The following is a 15,445-nucleotide window of genomic DNA, read 5'->3' as shown; positions in this document are numbered from 1 at the left end:
CGAGGAAGTCCCCACGCTTACACCTGAGTGGTACCAGTCTTTTGCCCCCCAAGGGTTCAAAGCTGAAATGCACACTTGATTGACCTTGAGGCGAAGCCGACCGGAGGCCCACGCTCTGTGAGGCACACTCTCTCTGAGCCAGAACTGCAGTGGGCGCATGCGCAGCAGGCCCAACTGGAGAACTGATGATGCTGAGGCCATCAGCCCTAGCATCCTTTGAAATTTCTTGAGAGGGACTACAGCGCCGCAGCGAAAGGAGCCGACTGCGCGCTGAATGTCCAGTGTGCGCTGAGATGACAGGCGTGCTGTCATTGACAGTGAGTTCAGTTCTATTCCCAGAAAAGATATAATCTGTCTGGGGAATAGCGAACTCTTTTCCCAGTTTACTGTGAGACCGAGATTCTCGAGGTGATCGAGTAAAATGGTTCTGTGCTCCACGATCTCTGAGTGAGATTGGGCTAGAATCAGCCAATCGTCCAAATAGTTCAGCACTCGTATGCCCCGGAGTCTGAGGGGTACGAGCGCTGCGTCCATGCACTTCGTAAATGTACGGGGTGCCAGGGACAAGCCGAAAGGCAGGACTGTGTACTGATATGCCTGGCCCTCGAAGGCGAATCTCAAAAATCGCCTGTGACGTGACGCTATCTGTATTTGAAAATACGCGTCCTTTAGATCTATTGACACAAACCAATCCCCTCGGCGAACATGCGCAAGGATTTTTCTGGTCGTGAGCATCCTGAACTGACACTTCATAAGCGCTCTGTTCAGTTGCCGCAGATCTAGTATGGGTCTGAGACCCCCGTCTTTGTGCTGTAAAGCCCCGTGCTGTAAAGCCCCCCTTCGCTTTGAGCTTGAGATAAGGGTTCTATAGCCCCTTTGCTCAGTAGTTTCAGAATTTCGGCTCAAAGTAGATGTGCTACTTTCGATTCTACCGTGGTCTCGACGCGCGCCGTGTGGCGGCGAGGGCGTCGGCGAAACTGTAAAGAATAGCCTTCTTTTATGATGTTTAGCACCCATTTCGAAACCCCGGGAAGCTTTGCCCACGCGTCTGCACGGGTAGCTAAGGGCTGGGTGCGAAGCGCGCTCTGATCGGCTCGCGATACAGCGGCTTCGGTGAGCTGTGACATAAGCGTCGCGCTCATGACATCTGAGGCAGGGGGCGCGCTGATAACAGCGGGCAGAATGTCCGCGCTCGACTCCTCTGTGGTGGTTAACCGAGAGGGGGAGGGCTGGGCGAGTTCCATTGGAACTGTCATGTCTGTGTGTGGACGTGGGCGCAGGGTAGCGGGCACATTTACCACTTTTATAGCATCGCTCGCCTGAGCAGAGCGCCTGCATACTGGTTTCATTTTTACAGAAACCGTGGGACATGTAGGAAGTAGCGTTTGTGGGCACTGGGTCGTGGGCACGTTTGCTACGTTTAATGCGCAATCGATCTGAGTCGATTTTATGTGCGCGAGCCCTGTATGAGGGGCTGTGCCGTGGCCGGGACACCAGAAAATACACTCTTTAAGGGATTTATCTGGGTAGCCATAAAAACGGCTTTTGTGTGCAGGCAAGCGGGCAAAGGAACCGGCTTGTTGGCTGCTAAATACGCTGGACCAGTCACATTTCTTGGAACTGGACGAGCGGCGAGCTTTGGTGGAAGTCCGGCCGCAGCGGGACTTGGACACCGTCGCTTTCCTAGGCGTGCTAGGACGACTTCGGGGCCTCTGGTTTCAACGCAATCTTTGGCCGCAGGCCACGCGGGGCTGGGCGGCGGCTGGAAGAGCGAGAGCGCGGTCTCGAGCTCTGGGTCTGGCGGCGTTGTGAAGAGGAGGCGGCGGGCGGAGGCTTAGGCTGTGAGCTCTGGGCAGACGGTTTCGCACGGCCTGCTGCAGAGCTGGAGCGCTTCGGGAGGAAGTGCTTCATGGCCTGGGTCGCTTTCTGTACCTCAGCGAACCTGTCGGTGAAATCTTTGACCGAGGTTCCGAAGAGGCCGGCAGGGGAAAGCGGCGCGTCGAGGAACGCGGTGCGCTCCGACTCAGACATGTCCGAGAGCGTTAGCCAGAGATGTCTCTCAGACACGGTGAGCGAGGCCATGCTCCATCCTATGGCCTGTGCCGCAGACTTGGTAGCGCGGAGAGCGAGGTCTGTAGCGCTCCTCAGGTCTGGCACGCAGATTGCGTCAGGTCCTTTCTCGTCCAGCTTGCGGAGGAGATCAGCCTGGTAAATCTGGAGCGTGGCCATGGTGTGCAACGCTGACACGGCCTGCCCGGCGGCGGAGAAAGCACGGCGGAGCAGGGATGACGTCGTGCGGCAGGCTTTTGAGGGCAGTGCCATCTTAGCACGCCGTCCAGCGGAGGGCGGGCATAAGTGCACTGCAATAGCCTCTTCGACCGGCGGCAGGGAGTGGTATCCTCTGTTCTTGGCGTCGTCGACAGCGGAGAACGCCAGAGAAACAGAAGATCGTGTCCTGGCCGAAAAAGGGGAGTTCCAAGATTTAGCGACTTCTTCGTGAAGCTCAGGAAGAAAGGGCGCTGGCTTGGATGCAGGCGAAGTGCGCTCCCCGGGCAGGAAGTAGCCGTCCAGTCGGTTGTGAGCGGGCTGCTCAGGCGTAACCCAATCGAGGCCGAGGCTCGCCGTGGCCTGAGTGAGAACGCGTATGAGCTCCGCCTCAATGCTCGCTCTCTTTCCCGTCAAAGCACGGGCAGGGGGCACGAGATCCTCAGATCCTCCAGCCTTCGCTGCCTGATGCCAGGAGAGAGCAGGAATCCCCTTCTCGCAGTATCGCGTCAACCTCATCCGCGTCGTCGACAGAAGCGGCGGCAGACCGCGGCCGTTGTCCGTCAGGAAGCGAGACAGATGAAGCCGGTGAAGCAGGCGGGCGCACCGGCGAGCTTTGGCGGCTGGGAGAAGGTTCCGGGATTCGTTGAGCGCGGCGCTTTTTACGGCGCGGCACTACAGCAGGTGTGGGCGCAGCCTCGTTAAAAAATGCCAAGCGAGTCCTCAGAGTCGCTATGGGCAACAGCTCGCAGTGAGGGCAGCCGCTGTCAGCCGCTGTCAGGCAGGAAATGCAAACCACGTGGCGGTCCCCGTCGCTGAGTGTGGCTCTGCACGAGTCGCAGGAGGGCATCTTTAAAAAAGACGCGAGCTCTTTTAGTCAGTGTGTGTCGCGCCGGCGAGCACACACACAGTGCAGAGAAAAGGATATAGGCGCTGGATAGCGCAGCAGGAAGGCGATGAAGGCGGCGCGGCCAGCAGCTTCTCGACTCGTCCCGCTGAGATGCTTCTTCAACAGCGCGGCTTCTTCTCGGATCCAGCGATGTGAGTTGCTTCGCTGAAGGATTAAAAATCAGAGATATGAGCCCGCGAGCGATATTTATAGACCTAAGCCACGCCCGTTTCGGCGGGACGTGACGCAGAGGGCGCGAAGCACTCTCATTGGGTATGACGTCACTCTAGGTCTCGCTCGATAGGCTCAAGCAGTTGCCAGCAGACCAGCCAATAGGCGGGCGAGCTGTCTCGCCTATGCCTGTATGCTGCAGCAACGCGTTTTACATTAATGCAAAATTAAGGATAATTTTTTGGCTTCAGTATTCTCGTGGAAAAGGATTTTCCCCTAGCATATTCTACGCAGTACGAGAGAATCTCTTGTAAGAGAATCATATTTAACACTGTTTGTTGTTTAATTAACAATTCAAAGCAATTCGTTTTTTGTTTTTAACTGTTGCATAATAATTGTATTCGTTCTCTATTTATAGTTACCAAAACATAAGAAAACATAGATTTGAATTAAAGTGACGTTCCTATTTCAGTGTTCCTATAACAACAATACCTATTTTCATATCGTCTTGCAATATAGATGTGAATGAATGTCTAAAGACATCAGAGTTCTGTGGTCTAAAGTCTCGTTGCACCAACTCAATTGGGAGTTACAACTGTTCCTGCTTGAGTGGGTTTACTGTAACAAATATGAATCAACCAGTCAGCATCAGTAACCCATGCAATGGTGAGCATGTAGAAAATATACTTGATGATGTATTTGATTTATATTGTAAGTAAATTTGACAGAAATATCAATTCAATCTTTTATATGGTTTGGTGTGTGTTTCTGTCGTTTCTGTTTTCTGCCATGATAAAAGCTGCTTAAATACATAATCAAGTTGTTTAAAAAAAAAAACTATTACATGAAATCCTATTGGCCTGAAAAAATCATTGTCTGTTAATAATTTAGTTTTGTGAACTTTGATTATTGAATTTGTAGGTAAAAGGCATTGTCATGATTTCTTTTTTTTAAATCTTTTTTTCTACAGTGACTCTACCTTTGACTGAATACCTGATTGAAATTCAGATCAATAGTGTGGATAGTAGCGTCACTGATCAGCTGAGGACCCTTCTGATGTCTTTTAATTTGCCCTACATAATCAGTGACAGCACTAACATTACAGAAATCAACATAACTACTGGTACGAGCTCTGTCTCTGCTTAGTAATGTTAAATAGCTAAGATTAAACTTTATACGTCATGAATACTGACAAATGATTTGATGTTTGGACTCTTCTTGTGCTTTTCAGTGTGTTCATTGAACCAAACGCAGTATCAGTGTAAATGTGAGGGTCTGTTTGTTTGGCCAAATGACACGTGTCACTCATACGAGGCCTGTGATGTCATCACTGATGGATCATGTACATGTATCAATGCTCTTCCAGTGGATGGACAGTTCTGTCAAGGTGAGACACTATCTATTATTGTATAGAGTTTTGTCAAAAAGATATTAACAACACATTGATGTTCTTTTCAATTATAAAGCTTAGGCTACATAAAAGGTTGTTGAAAAAACTAAAGATTTTGTTATTTTGAGAATTTAATTAATTGTACTAATTGTTTGGCTCAACCTGCTTCTGTTATTTCTTGCAGTACTGTCTTCTAAGTACATGGTTGACATTGATGTGAGATTCTTTGACTTGTTCCTGGTGAACTACTTACGGAATCTCATCAGAAATATCAGCCTGCCTTTGACTCTGAGCAACAGCATAAATATCACAGATATCGACATGACTACTGGTGAGAGCTGAATGTTTGATCATGTCACATACTAAGATGAGTTCAGTATTAGGACAAATTGACAGTTTGAACACAGATTAATAAATCCTATTCTATTACAGTGTGTGGGTTAAATGGAACACAATATGAGTGCAAGTGTGAGGAGCGTCATGTTTGGCCCAATGACACCTGCAGGGCCTATCATGAGTGTGATGAGATTGTGGGAGGCACTTGTGGATGTATTCAAGCTCTCCCTTCAGAGGGTCCGCTTTGCCAGATAGGTGATTCATTGAATTTTCATAATCACGGATTTGTGTTGTTGTAGTTATTATAATAGTCTCATATATTTAGGTATTTTCTAAATACTGTTAAACATTGACCAGACGGTGACAGTCCTGAAATAGATAAATAGGTATAGATAAAAGCCCGCCCGCACTTACAATTGATTGGTTGGGTCCTTACATGCGCTTCGTGAGGCACACTAGCACACACACACACGCAAGGTCTCTCGCTTCCTCTCTCTTCACGTTCTTCTCCCGGTAGACGTAGAATCCACAGCTAGATCAATGAGTATAGAAGCCCTATGATTACAATGAACGACCATCATTTGAAGTGTCACACAGTTCTGAAATTATCGTACATTATAGGATTTTTTGTCATTATTGATCGTACATCGTACAGAGGTCAAAATTATCGTACAAATACGATAATTATCTTACGACTGTGTGCAAAAAATTACTGTCTGATGTCGGGTTACACAAAGCAAATTATCTACACAATTATTTAGTTTTCATATTTAATGACCGACAATTTAGTTGTAATAAAAATTTTGGCATACTAAGGCTTATTAGCGGTATAGGCTATAGGCTGAAAGGTCTGATTTATACACTGTTACAACAGCTAAATTATTATTATTATTTTTAATTATTTTTTTTTACAATGACATTGAGTCCCGAATTCATCTCATATGGTCACCCTACATTTAACATATAAAACTATTTTTCTGAAATGCGTTTCTTTTCCAGATACAGATGAATGTCTGGTCAGTCCATCTGTATGTGGTCCAAATTCCACCTGCACAAATGAAATAGGAAGTCACTATTGCTCATGTATGGATGGATTCACTGTAACAAACTCAGATCATCCAATCACCATCAATAACACATGTAGAGGTATATTCTATAATCAGATATTTGTATAACATTAAGAGTTTTGCTCATGATTGTTATTGTTAATTTAGGCACACAAAGTGTAAGGATATTTTTTTTTTTTAAATTACATTGACCCTCACATTTTTACGCAAACCATTATCATATCGTCTTGTAATATAGATGTGAATGAATGTCTAAAGACATCAGAGTTTTGTGGTCCAAACTCTCGTTGCACCAACTCAATTGGGAGTTACAACTGTTCCTGCTTGAGTGGGTTTACTGTAACAAATATGAATCAACCAGTCAGCATCAGTAACCCATGCAATGGTGAGCATGTAGAATATTTATAACACGTAACTGACAGCTGAATGTCTAAACAGTCAGTTTCTATTTGTTCTACATGATTCAAAGCTTGCATATGCTTGATGAATAATATCAGACTGGTACTTTTAATCATGTTAACTGCCATGCTTTTATCATTTGTTTTATTTCTGATATTAATGAATGTCTCAACTCCTTGTCAGTGTGTGGCCCAAATGCTGATTTTTACAACTACGGAAACTATTCATGCTCTTTTTGGGAAGGATATAACATTACAAAGATGAATGAAACTTTTTCTGTTTGTTCTTCCAGCACCACTTTCTGAGTCTGAGTATGAGATTGAAATTGATGTAAGTGTCTTTGATTTGTCGCTGGTGAACTACTTACGGATTCACGCCAGAATGATCAACCTGCCTTTCACTCTAAGCAACAGCATAAATATCACAGATATCGACATGACTACTGGTGAGAGCTGAATGTTTCATTCATGTCAGGTGAAAATAAAACATTTGATGAAGAAATACTATTAGACTTAATTAACCGGCTATATATGAAATAGCCTAGCTAAATTGTGCCATCTTGAGACTCAACGTGGCTTCTGAATTTAATAAAAAATTGTCTATGAAGCACAAACCTTCTGATGAATTGCTAGAATCTCACAAGTCCCCAGTTAAAGGAATAAAACGCATATATCGCTTAGAAGAACAACAAACTGGCAAGATAAACAAATCGCTTAATGAGAATGTAAAATAGAGAAAGACATGTACCATTGTTGCTAAACATGCTAGCTAAGTCAGTAGAGACTAATATGAAATTCTAATAATAATGTATCAGTTAATAGTGTAGTATTGGTGTGGTTTTCTACATTGTAATGTAATATTTTATTAGCGGAAGATTTATTACAAAATCCAAGTTGGATAATGAAGTATGTTAATCTCAAATCAACATTCCATGATCAGATATTTGTAAATTTGGAAAGCAAATTTCTAGTATGGAATAATGTACTGTTAGCCTGTCATTATTAATCCCCTTCAGGGTCATATAAGGTCCTGATCGACCTGATTATTTTTTTAATAATAAGACAAATATTAAGTTTAACCATAATGTATAAACTGTTCTGTCATACCATGCCATTGTGTTACAGTGTGTGGGTTAAATGGAACACAATATGAGTGCAAGTGTGAGGAGCGTCATGTTTGGCCCAATGACACCTGCAGGGCCTATCATGAGTGTGATGAGATTGTGGGAGGCACTTGTGGATGTATTCAAGCTCTCCCTTCAGAGGGTCCGCTTTGCCAGAGAGGTGATTTGTCGAATTTGCATAATCACGGATTTGTGATGTTGTAGTTGTTATAATAGTCTCACATATTCAGGTATTTTCTAAATACTGTTAAACATTTGACATATTAAACTATTTTTCTGAAATGTGTTTCTTTTCCAGATATAAATGAATGTCCATCTGTATGTGGTCCAAATTCCACCTGCACAAATGAAATAGGAAGTCACTATTGCTCATGTATGGCTGGATTCACTGTAACAAACTCAGATCATCCCATCAGCATCAATAATACATGTAGAGGTATATTCTATAATCAGATATTTGTATAACATTGAGAGTTGTGCTGATTGTTATTGTTAATTTAGGCACACAAAGTGTAAGGATATATATATATATATATATATATTTAATTACATTGACCCTCACATTTTTACGCAAACCATTATCATATCTTCCTGTAATATAGATGTGAATGAATGTCTAAAGACATCAGAGTTTTGTGGTCCAAACTCTCATTGCACCAACTCAATTGGGAGTTACAACTGTTCCTGCTTGAGTGGGTTTACTGTAACAAATATGAATCAACCAGTCAGCATCAGTAACCCATGCAATGGTGAGCATGTAGAATATTTATAACATGTAACTGACAGCTGAATGTCTAAACAGTCAGTTTCTATTTGTTCTACATGATTCAAAGCTTGCATGCTTGATGGATAATATCAGACTGGTACTTTTAATCCTGTTAAAGGTGCTCTAAGCGATGTCACGCGTTTTTTAGGCCAAAACATTTTTTGTCACATACAGCAAACATCTCCTCACCATCCGCTAGCTGCCTGTCCCCTGAACACACTGTAAAAAAAACGCGGTCTCTGTAGACACCCCAGGCTCCACAAACGGCAACAAAAACAAACTGGGCTAACCCGCAGTCCCGCACCACGAAACATAACAAACTGTTCCAGCCAATAACCGACAAGAAGGATTTGGGGGTGGGGTTTGGGGGGTTAGTGCGTGGATGAGGAGGAGGGAGGGTCTAGCTAGCCTCCGTTTTGTTTGACAATACTTTAAAGGTCCCATGACATGAAATTTTCACTTTCTGAGGTTTTTTAACATTAATATGAGTTCCCCTAGCCTGTATACGGTCCCCAAGTTTCTAGAAATTTCAATCGGTGTAAATCGAGCTTTTGCTATCTTTCTCTGCCTTTGAGAAAATGGAGGCTCATACGCGCTGATCTTGAATCTCCTCTTTAGGACGTCATAAGGAGGAAATGTTACCTCCCCTGTCTCTGCTTTGCCCGCCCAGAGAATATTTTCTGCCCATGAGAAAATGCGCTAGGAAGTAGGAACGCGCGCGCGCGATTTTAGTTTGTCCACGAGAGATATCATGGCTTTTGAGCGAGCGAAGCATAACAATTGCTCAATAATTGGATGTACAAATGAACACCGAAGGGTCAATACAGAGCTGGGCTTGCTGAACGTCTGAAACTAAAGTCTGGATCACTCTCTTTAACTCAGCTACACACACCTCGGACAAGTAAGTCAACTAATATAAGTGTGTTGCTTTACTGTTTATGGTTACCTAGATTGTTACACGTAGAATGTGGCTGTAACATTAGCTATGCAGTTTGTGTGTGTGAATACACACACTGTAACGCGAGTGTTGTACACTTCTTTGTTATTTGGATAACCGTTTCCTGTTGGTTATATGGCGCGCGCGCGATATCCGCATTTCAAGATCGCAGAGCTTGATGTAACGTTAATTGTAATAAGATAAATACAGACATTACAGATCTCTCATGAAAAGGCAACAGTAGGTTAGCGTTAGCTACATGATAATAACTGTAAACCATCCGAATAAAGTACCGTATCCAGACATAATATTTTAAACTAACCATTCGGAAACGTCCTGCTGGAGCCGCTGAGTTGCAACTTCTTCATCCGTTGCTTCTCCATCCGGATCAGATTCTGGGTCAAACTGAAATGCTTGAAAGACTGCGTGTCTTCGTGCCATTGCTATAACAGTTATCCAACGTAAACATGCATGGTACCGTTGCGCAAGATGGTCAAGGCCACACCCACCCTCCACCTTGCGCCGCCTTTCTCCTCCTCATTATCATTTAAGGCTACAGACACAGAAACGGCCCGTCTGAAGGAAGCTCATTCTGGGACTGGCTTGTAGTGGCTATAATTCTGCACCGAGGCTGAATTTTTGGAAAGAGATTTCAGATACAGTACTAGGGACCACTAAGGCCTATATTAAAGCCTACAAAAAGTAGCATGTCATGGGACCTTTAAACGTCAACAAGAAGTGACGTCACCCAACATCACTTAGAGCACCTATAACTGCCATGTTTTTATTTGTTTTATTTCTGATATTAATGAATGTCTCAACTCCTTGTCAGTGTGTGGCCCAAATGCTGATTTTTACAACTACGGAAACTATTCATGCTCTTGTTGGGAAGGATATAACATTACAAAGATGAATGAAACTTTTTCTGTTTGTTCTTCCAGCACCACTTTCTGAGTCTGAGTATGAGATTGAAATTGATGTAAGTGTCTTTGATTTGTCGCTGGTGAACTACTTACGGATTCACGCCAGAATGATCAACCTGCCTTTCACTCTAAGCAACAGCATAAATATCACAGATATCGACATGACTACTGGTGAGAGCTGAATGTTTCATTCATGTCAGGTGAAAATAAAACATTTGATGAAGAAATACTATTAGACTTAATTAACCGGCTATATATGAAATAGCCTAGCTAAATTGCGCCATCTTGAGACTCAACGTGGCTTCTGAATTTAATAAAAAATTGTCTATGAAGCACAAACCTTCTGATGAATTGCTAGAATCTCACAAGTCCCCACTTAAAGGAATAAAACGCATATATCGCTTAGAAGAACAACAAACTGGCAAGATAAACAAATCGCTTAATGAGAATGTAAAATAGAGAAAGACATGTACCATTGTTGCTAAACATGTTAGCTAAGTCAGTAGAGACTAATATGAAATTCTAATAATAATGTATCAGTTAATAGTGTAGTATTGGTGTGGTTTTCTACGTTGTAATGTAATATTTTATTAGCGGAAGATTTATTACAAAATCCAAGTTGGATAATGAAGTATGTTAATCTCAAATCAACATTCCATGATCAGATATTTGTAAATTTGGAAAGCAAATTTCTAGTATGGAATAATGTACTGTTAGCCTGTCATTATTAATCCCCTTCAGGGTCATATAAGGTCCTGATCAACCTGATTATTTTTTTAATAATAAGACAAATATTAAGTTTAACCATAATGTATAAACTGTTCTGTCATACCATGCCATTGTGTTACAGTGTGTGGGTTAAATGGAACACAATATGAGTGCAAGTGTGAGGAGCGTCATGTTTGGCCCAATGACACCTGCAGGGCCTATCATGAGTGTGATGAGATTGTGGGAGGCACTTGTGGATGTATTCAAGCTCTCCCTTCAGAGGGTCCGCTTTGCCAGAGAGGTGATTTGTCGAATTTGCATAATCACGGATTTGTGATGTTGTAGTTGTTATAATAGTCTCACATATTCAAGTATTTTCTAAATACTGTTAAACATTTGACATATTAAACTATTTTTCTGAAATGTGTTTCTTTTCCAGATATAAATGAATGTCCATCTGTATGTGGTCCAAATTCCACCTGCACAAATGAAATAGGAAGTCACTATTGCTCATGTATGGCTGGATTCACTGTAACAAACTCAGATCATCCCATCAGCATCAATAATACATGTAGAGGTATATTCTATAATCAGATATTTGTATAACATTGAGAGTTGTGCTGATTGTTATTGTTAATTTAGACACACAAAGTGTAAGGAGATATAGATATATATATATATATATATATATATATATATATATATATATATATATATATATATATATATATATATTTAATTACATTGACCCTCACATTTTTATGCAAACCATTATCATATCTTCCTGTAATATAGATGTGAATGAATGTCTAAAGACATCAGAGTTTTGTGGTCCAAACTCTCATTGCACCAACTCAATTGGGAGTTACAACTGTTCCTGCTTGAGTGGGTTTACTGTAACAAATATGAATCAACCAGTCAGCATCAGTAACCCATGCAATGGTGAGCATGTATAATATATGTATAACACGTAACTGACAGCTGAATGTCTAAACAGTCAGTTTCTATTTGTTCTACATGATTCAAAGCTTGCATGCTTGATGGATAATATCAGACTGGTACTTTTAATCCTGTTAAAGGTGCTCTAAGCGATGTCACACGTTTTTTAGGCCAAAACATTTTTTGTCACATACAGCAAACATCTCCTCACCATCCGCTAGCTGCCTGTCCCCTGAACACACTGTAAAAAAAACGCGGTCTCTGTAGACACCCCAGGCTCCACAAACGGCAACAAAAACAAACTGGGCTAACCCGCAGTCCCGCACCACGAAACATAACAAACTGTTCCAGCCAATAACCGACAAGAAGGATTTGGGGGTGGGGTTTGGGGGGTTAGTGCGTGGATGAGGAGGAGGGAGGGTCTAGCTAGCCTCCGTTTTGTTTGACAATACTTTAAACGTCAACAAGAAGTGACGTCACCCAACATCACTTAGAGCACCTATAACTGCCATGTTTTTATTTGTTTTATTTCTGATATTAATGAATGTCTCAACTCCTTGTCAGTGTGTGGCCCAAATGCTGATTTTTACAACTACGGAAACTATTCATGCTCTTGTTGGGAAGGATATAACATTACAAAGATGAATGAAACTTTTTCTGTTTGTTCTTCCAGCACCACTTTCTGAGTCTGAGTATGAGATTGAAATTGATGTAAGTGTCTTTGATTTGTCGCTGGTGAACTACTTACGGATTCACGCCAGAATGATCAACCTGCCTTTCACTCTAAGCAACAGCATAAATATCACAGATATCGACATGACTACTGGTGAGAGCTGAATGTTTCATTCATGTCAGGTGAAAATAAAACATTTGATGAAGAAATACTATTAGACTTAATTAACCGGCTATATATGAAATAGCCTAGCTAAATTGCGCCATCTTGAGACTCAACGTGGCTTCTGAATTTAATAAAAAATTGTCTATGAAGCACAAACCTTCTGATGAATTGCTAGAATCTCACAAGTCCCCAGTTAAAGGAATAAAACGCATATATCGCTTAGAAGAACAACAAACTGGCAAGATAAACAAATCGCTTAATGAGAATGTAAAATAGAGAAAGACATGTACCATTGTTGCTAAACATGTTAGCTAAGTCAGTAGAGACTAATATGAAATTCTAATAATAATGTATCAGTTTATAGTGTAGTATTGGTGTGGTTTTCTACGTTGTAATGTAATATTTTATTAGCGGAAGATTTATTACAAAATCCAAGTTGGATAATGAAGTATGTTAATCTCAAATCAACATTCCATGATCAGATATTTGTAAATTTGGAAAGCAAATTTCTAGTATGGAATAATGTACTGTTAGCCTGTCATGATTAGTCCCCTTCAGGGTCATATAAGGTCCTGATCGACCTGATTATTTTTTTAATAATAAGACAAATATTAAGTTTAACCATAATGTATAAACTGTTCTGTCATACCATGCCATTGTGTTACAGTGTGTGGGTTAAATGGAACACAATATGAGTGCAAGTGTGAGGAGCGTCATGTTTGGCCCAATGACACCTGCAGGGCCTATCATGAGTGTGATGAGATTGTGGGAGGCACTTGTGGATGTATTCAAGCTCTCCCTTCAGAGGGTCCGCTTTGCCAGAGAGGTGATTTGTCGAATTTGCATAATCATGGATTTGTGATGTTGTAGTTGTTATAATAGTCTCACATATTCAGGTATTTTCTAAATACTGTTAAACATTTGACATATTAAACTATTTTTCTGAAATGTGTTTCTTTTCCAGATATAAATGAATGTCCATCTGTATGTGGTCCAAATTCCACCTGCACAAATGAAATAGGAAGTCACTATTGCTCATGTATGGCTGGATTCACTGTAACAAACTCAGATCATCCCATCAGCATCAATAATACATGTAGAGGTATATTCTATAATCAGATATTTGTATAACATTGAGAGTTGTGCTGATTGTTATTGTTAATTTAGGCACACAAAGTGTAAGGATATATATATATATATATATATATATTTAATTACATTGACCCTCACATTTTTACGCAAACCATTATCATATCTTCCTGTAATATAGATGTGAATGAATGTCTAAAGACATCAGAGTTTTGTGGTCCAAACTCTCATTGCACCAACTCAATTGGGAGTTACAACTGTTCCTGCTTGAGTGGGTTTACTGTAACACATATGAATCAACCAGTCAGCATCAGTAACCCATGCAATGGTGAGCATGTAGAATATTTATAACATGTAACTGACAGCTGAATGTCTAAACAGTCAGTTTCTATTTGTTCTACATGATTCAAAGCTTGCATGCTTGATGGATAATATCAGACTGGTACTTTTAATCCTGTTAAAGGTGCTCTAAGCAATGTCACGCGTTTTTTAGGCCAAAATATTTTTTGTCACATACAGCAAACATCTCCTCACCATCCGCTAGCTGCCTGTCCCCTGAACACACTGTAAAAAAACGCGGTCTCTGTAGACACCCCAGGCTCCACAAACGGCAACAAAAACAAACTGGGCTAACCCGCAGTCCCGCACCACGAAACATAACAAACTGTTCCAGCCAATAACCGACAAGAAGGATTTGGGGGTGGGGTTTGGGGGGTTAGTGCGCGGATGAGGAGGAGGGAGGGTCTAGCTAGCCTCCGTTTTGTTTGACAATACTTTAAACGTCAACAAGAAGTGACGTCACCCAACATCACTTAGAGCACCTATAACTGCCATGTTTTTATTTGTTTTATTTCTGATATTAATAAATGTCTCAACTCCTTGTCAGTGTGTGGCCCAAATGCTGATTTTTACAACTACGGAAACTATTCATGCTCTTGTTGGGAAGGATATAACATTACAAAGATGAATGAAACTTTTTCTGTTTGTTCTTCCAGCACCACTTTCTGAGTCTGAGTATGAGATTGAAATTGATGTAAGTGTCTTTGATTTGTCGCTGGTGAACTACTTACGGATTCACGCCAGAATGATCAACCTGCCTTTCACTCTAAGCAACAGCATAAATATCACAGATATCGACATGACTACTGGTGAGAGCTGAATCTTTCATTCATGTCAGGTGAAAATAAAACATTTGATAAAGAAATACTATTAGACTTAATTAACCGGCTATATATGAAATAGCCTAGCTAAATTGCGCCATCTTGAGACTCAACATGGCTTCTGAATTTAATAAAAAATTGTCTATGAAGCACAAACCTTCTGATGAATTGCTAGAATCTCACAAGTCCCCAGTTAAAGGAATAAAACGCATATATCGCTTAGAAGAACAACAAACTGGCAAGATAAACAAATCGCTTAATGAGAATGTAAAATAGAGAAAGACATGTACCATTGTTGCTAAACATGTTAGCTAAGTCAGTAGAGACTAATATGAAATTCTAATAATAATGTATCAGTTAATAGTGTATTGGTGTGGTTTTCTACGTTGTAATGTAATATTTTATTAGCGGAAGATTTATTACAAAATCCAAGTTGGATAATGAA

Source organism: Abramis brama (genome assembly GCF_963993115.1).
Source record: "Abramis brama genome assembly, chromosome: 18".
Lineage (NCBI taxonomy): Eukaryota > Metazoa > Chordata > Actinopteri > Cypriniformes > Leuciscidae > Abramis > Abramis brama.
Note: the sequence above shows the minus strand (reverse complement) of the source record.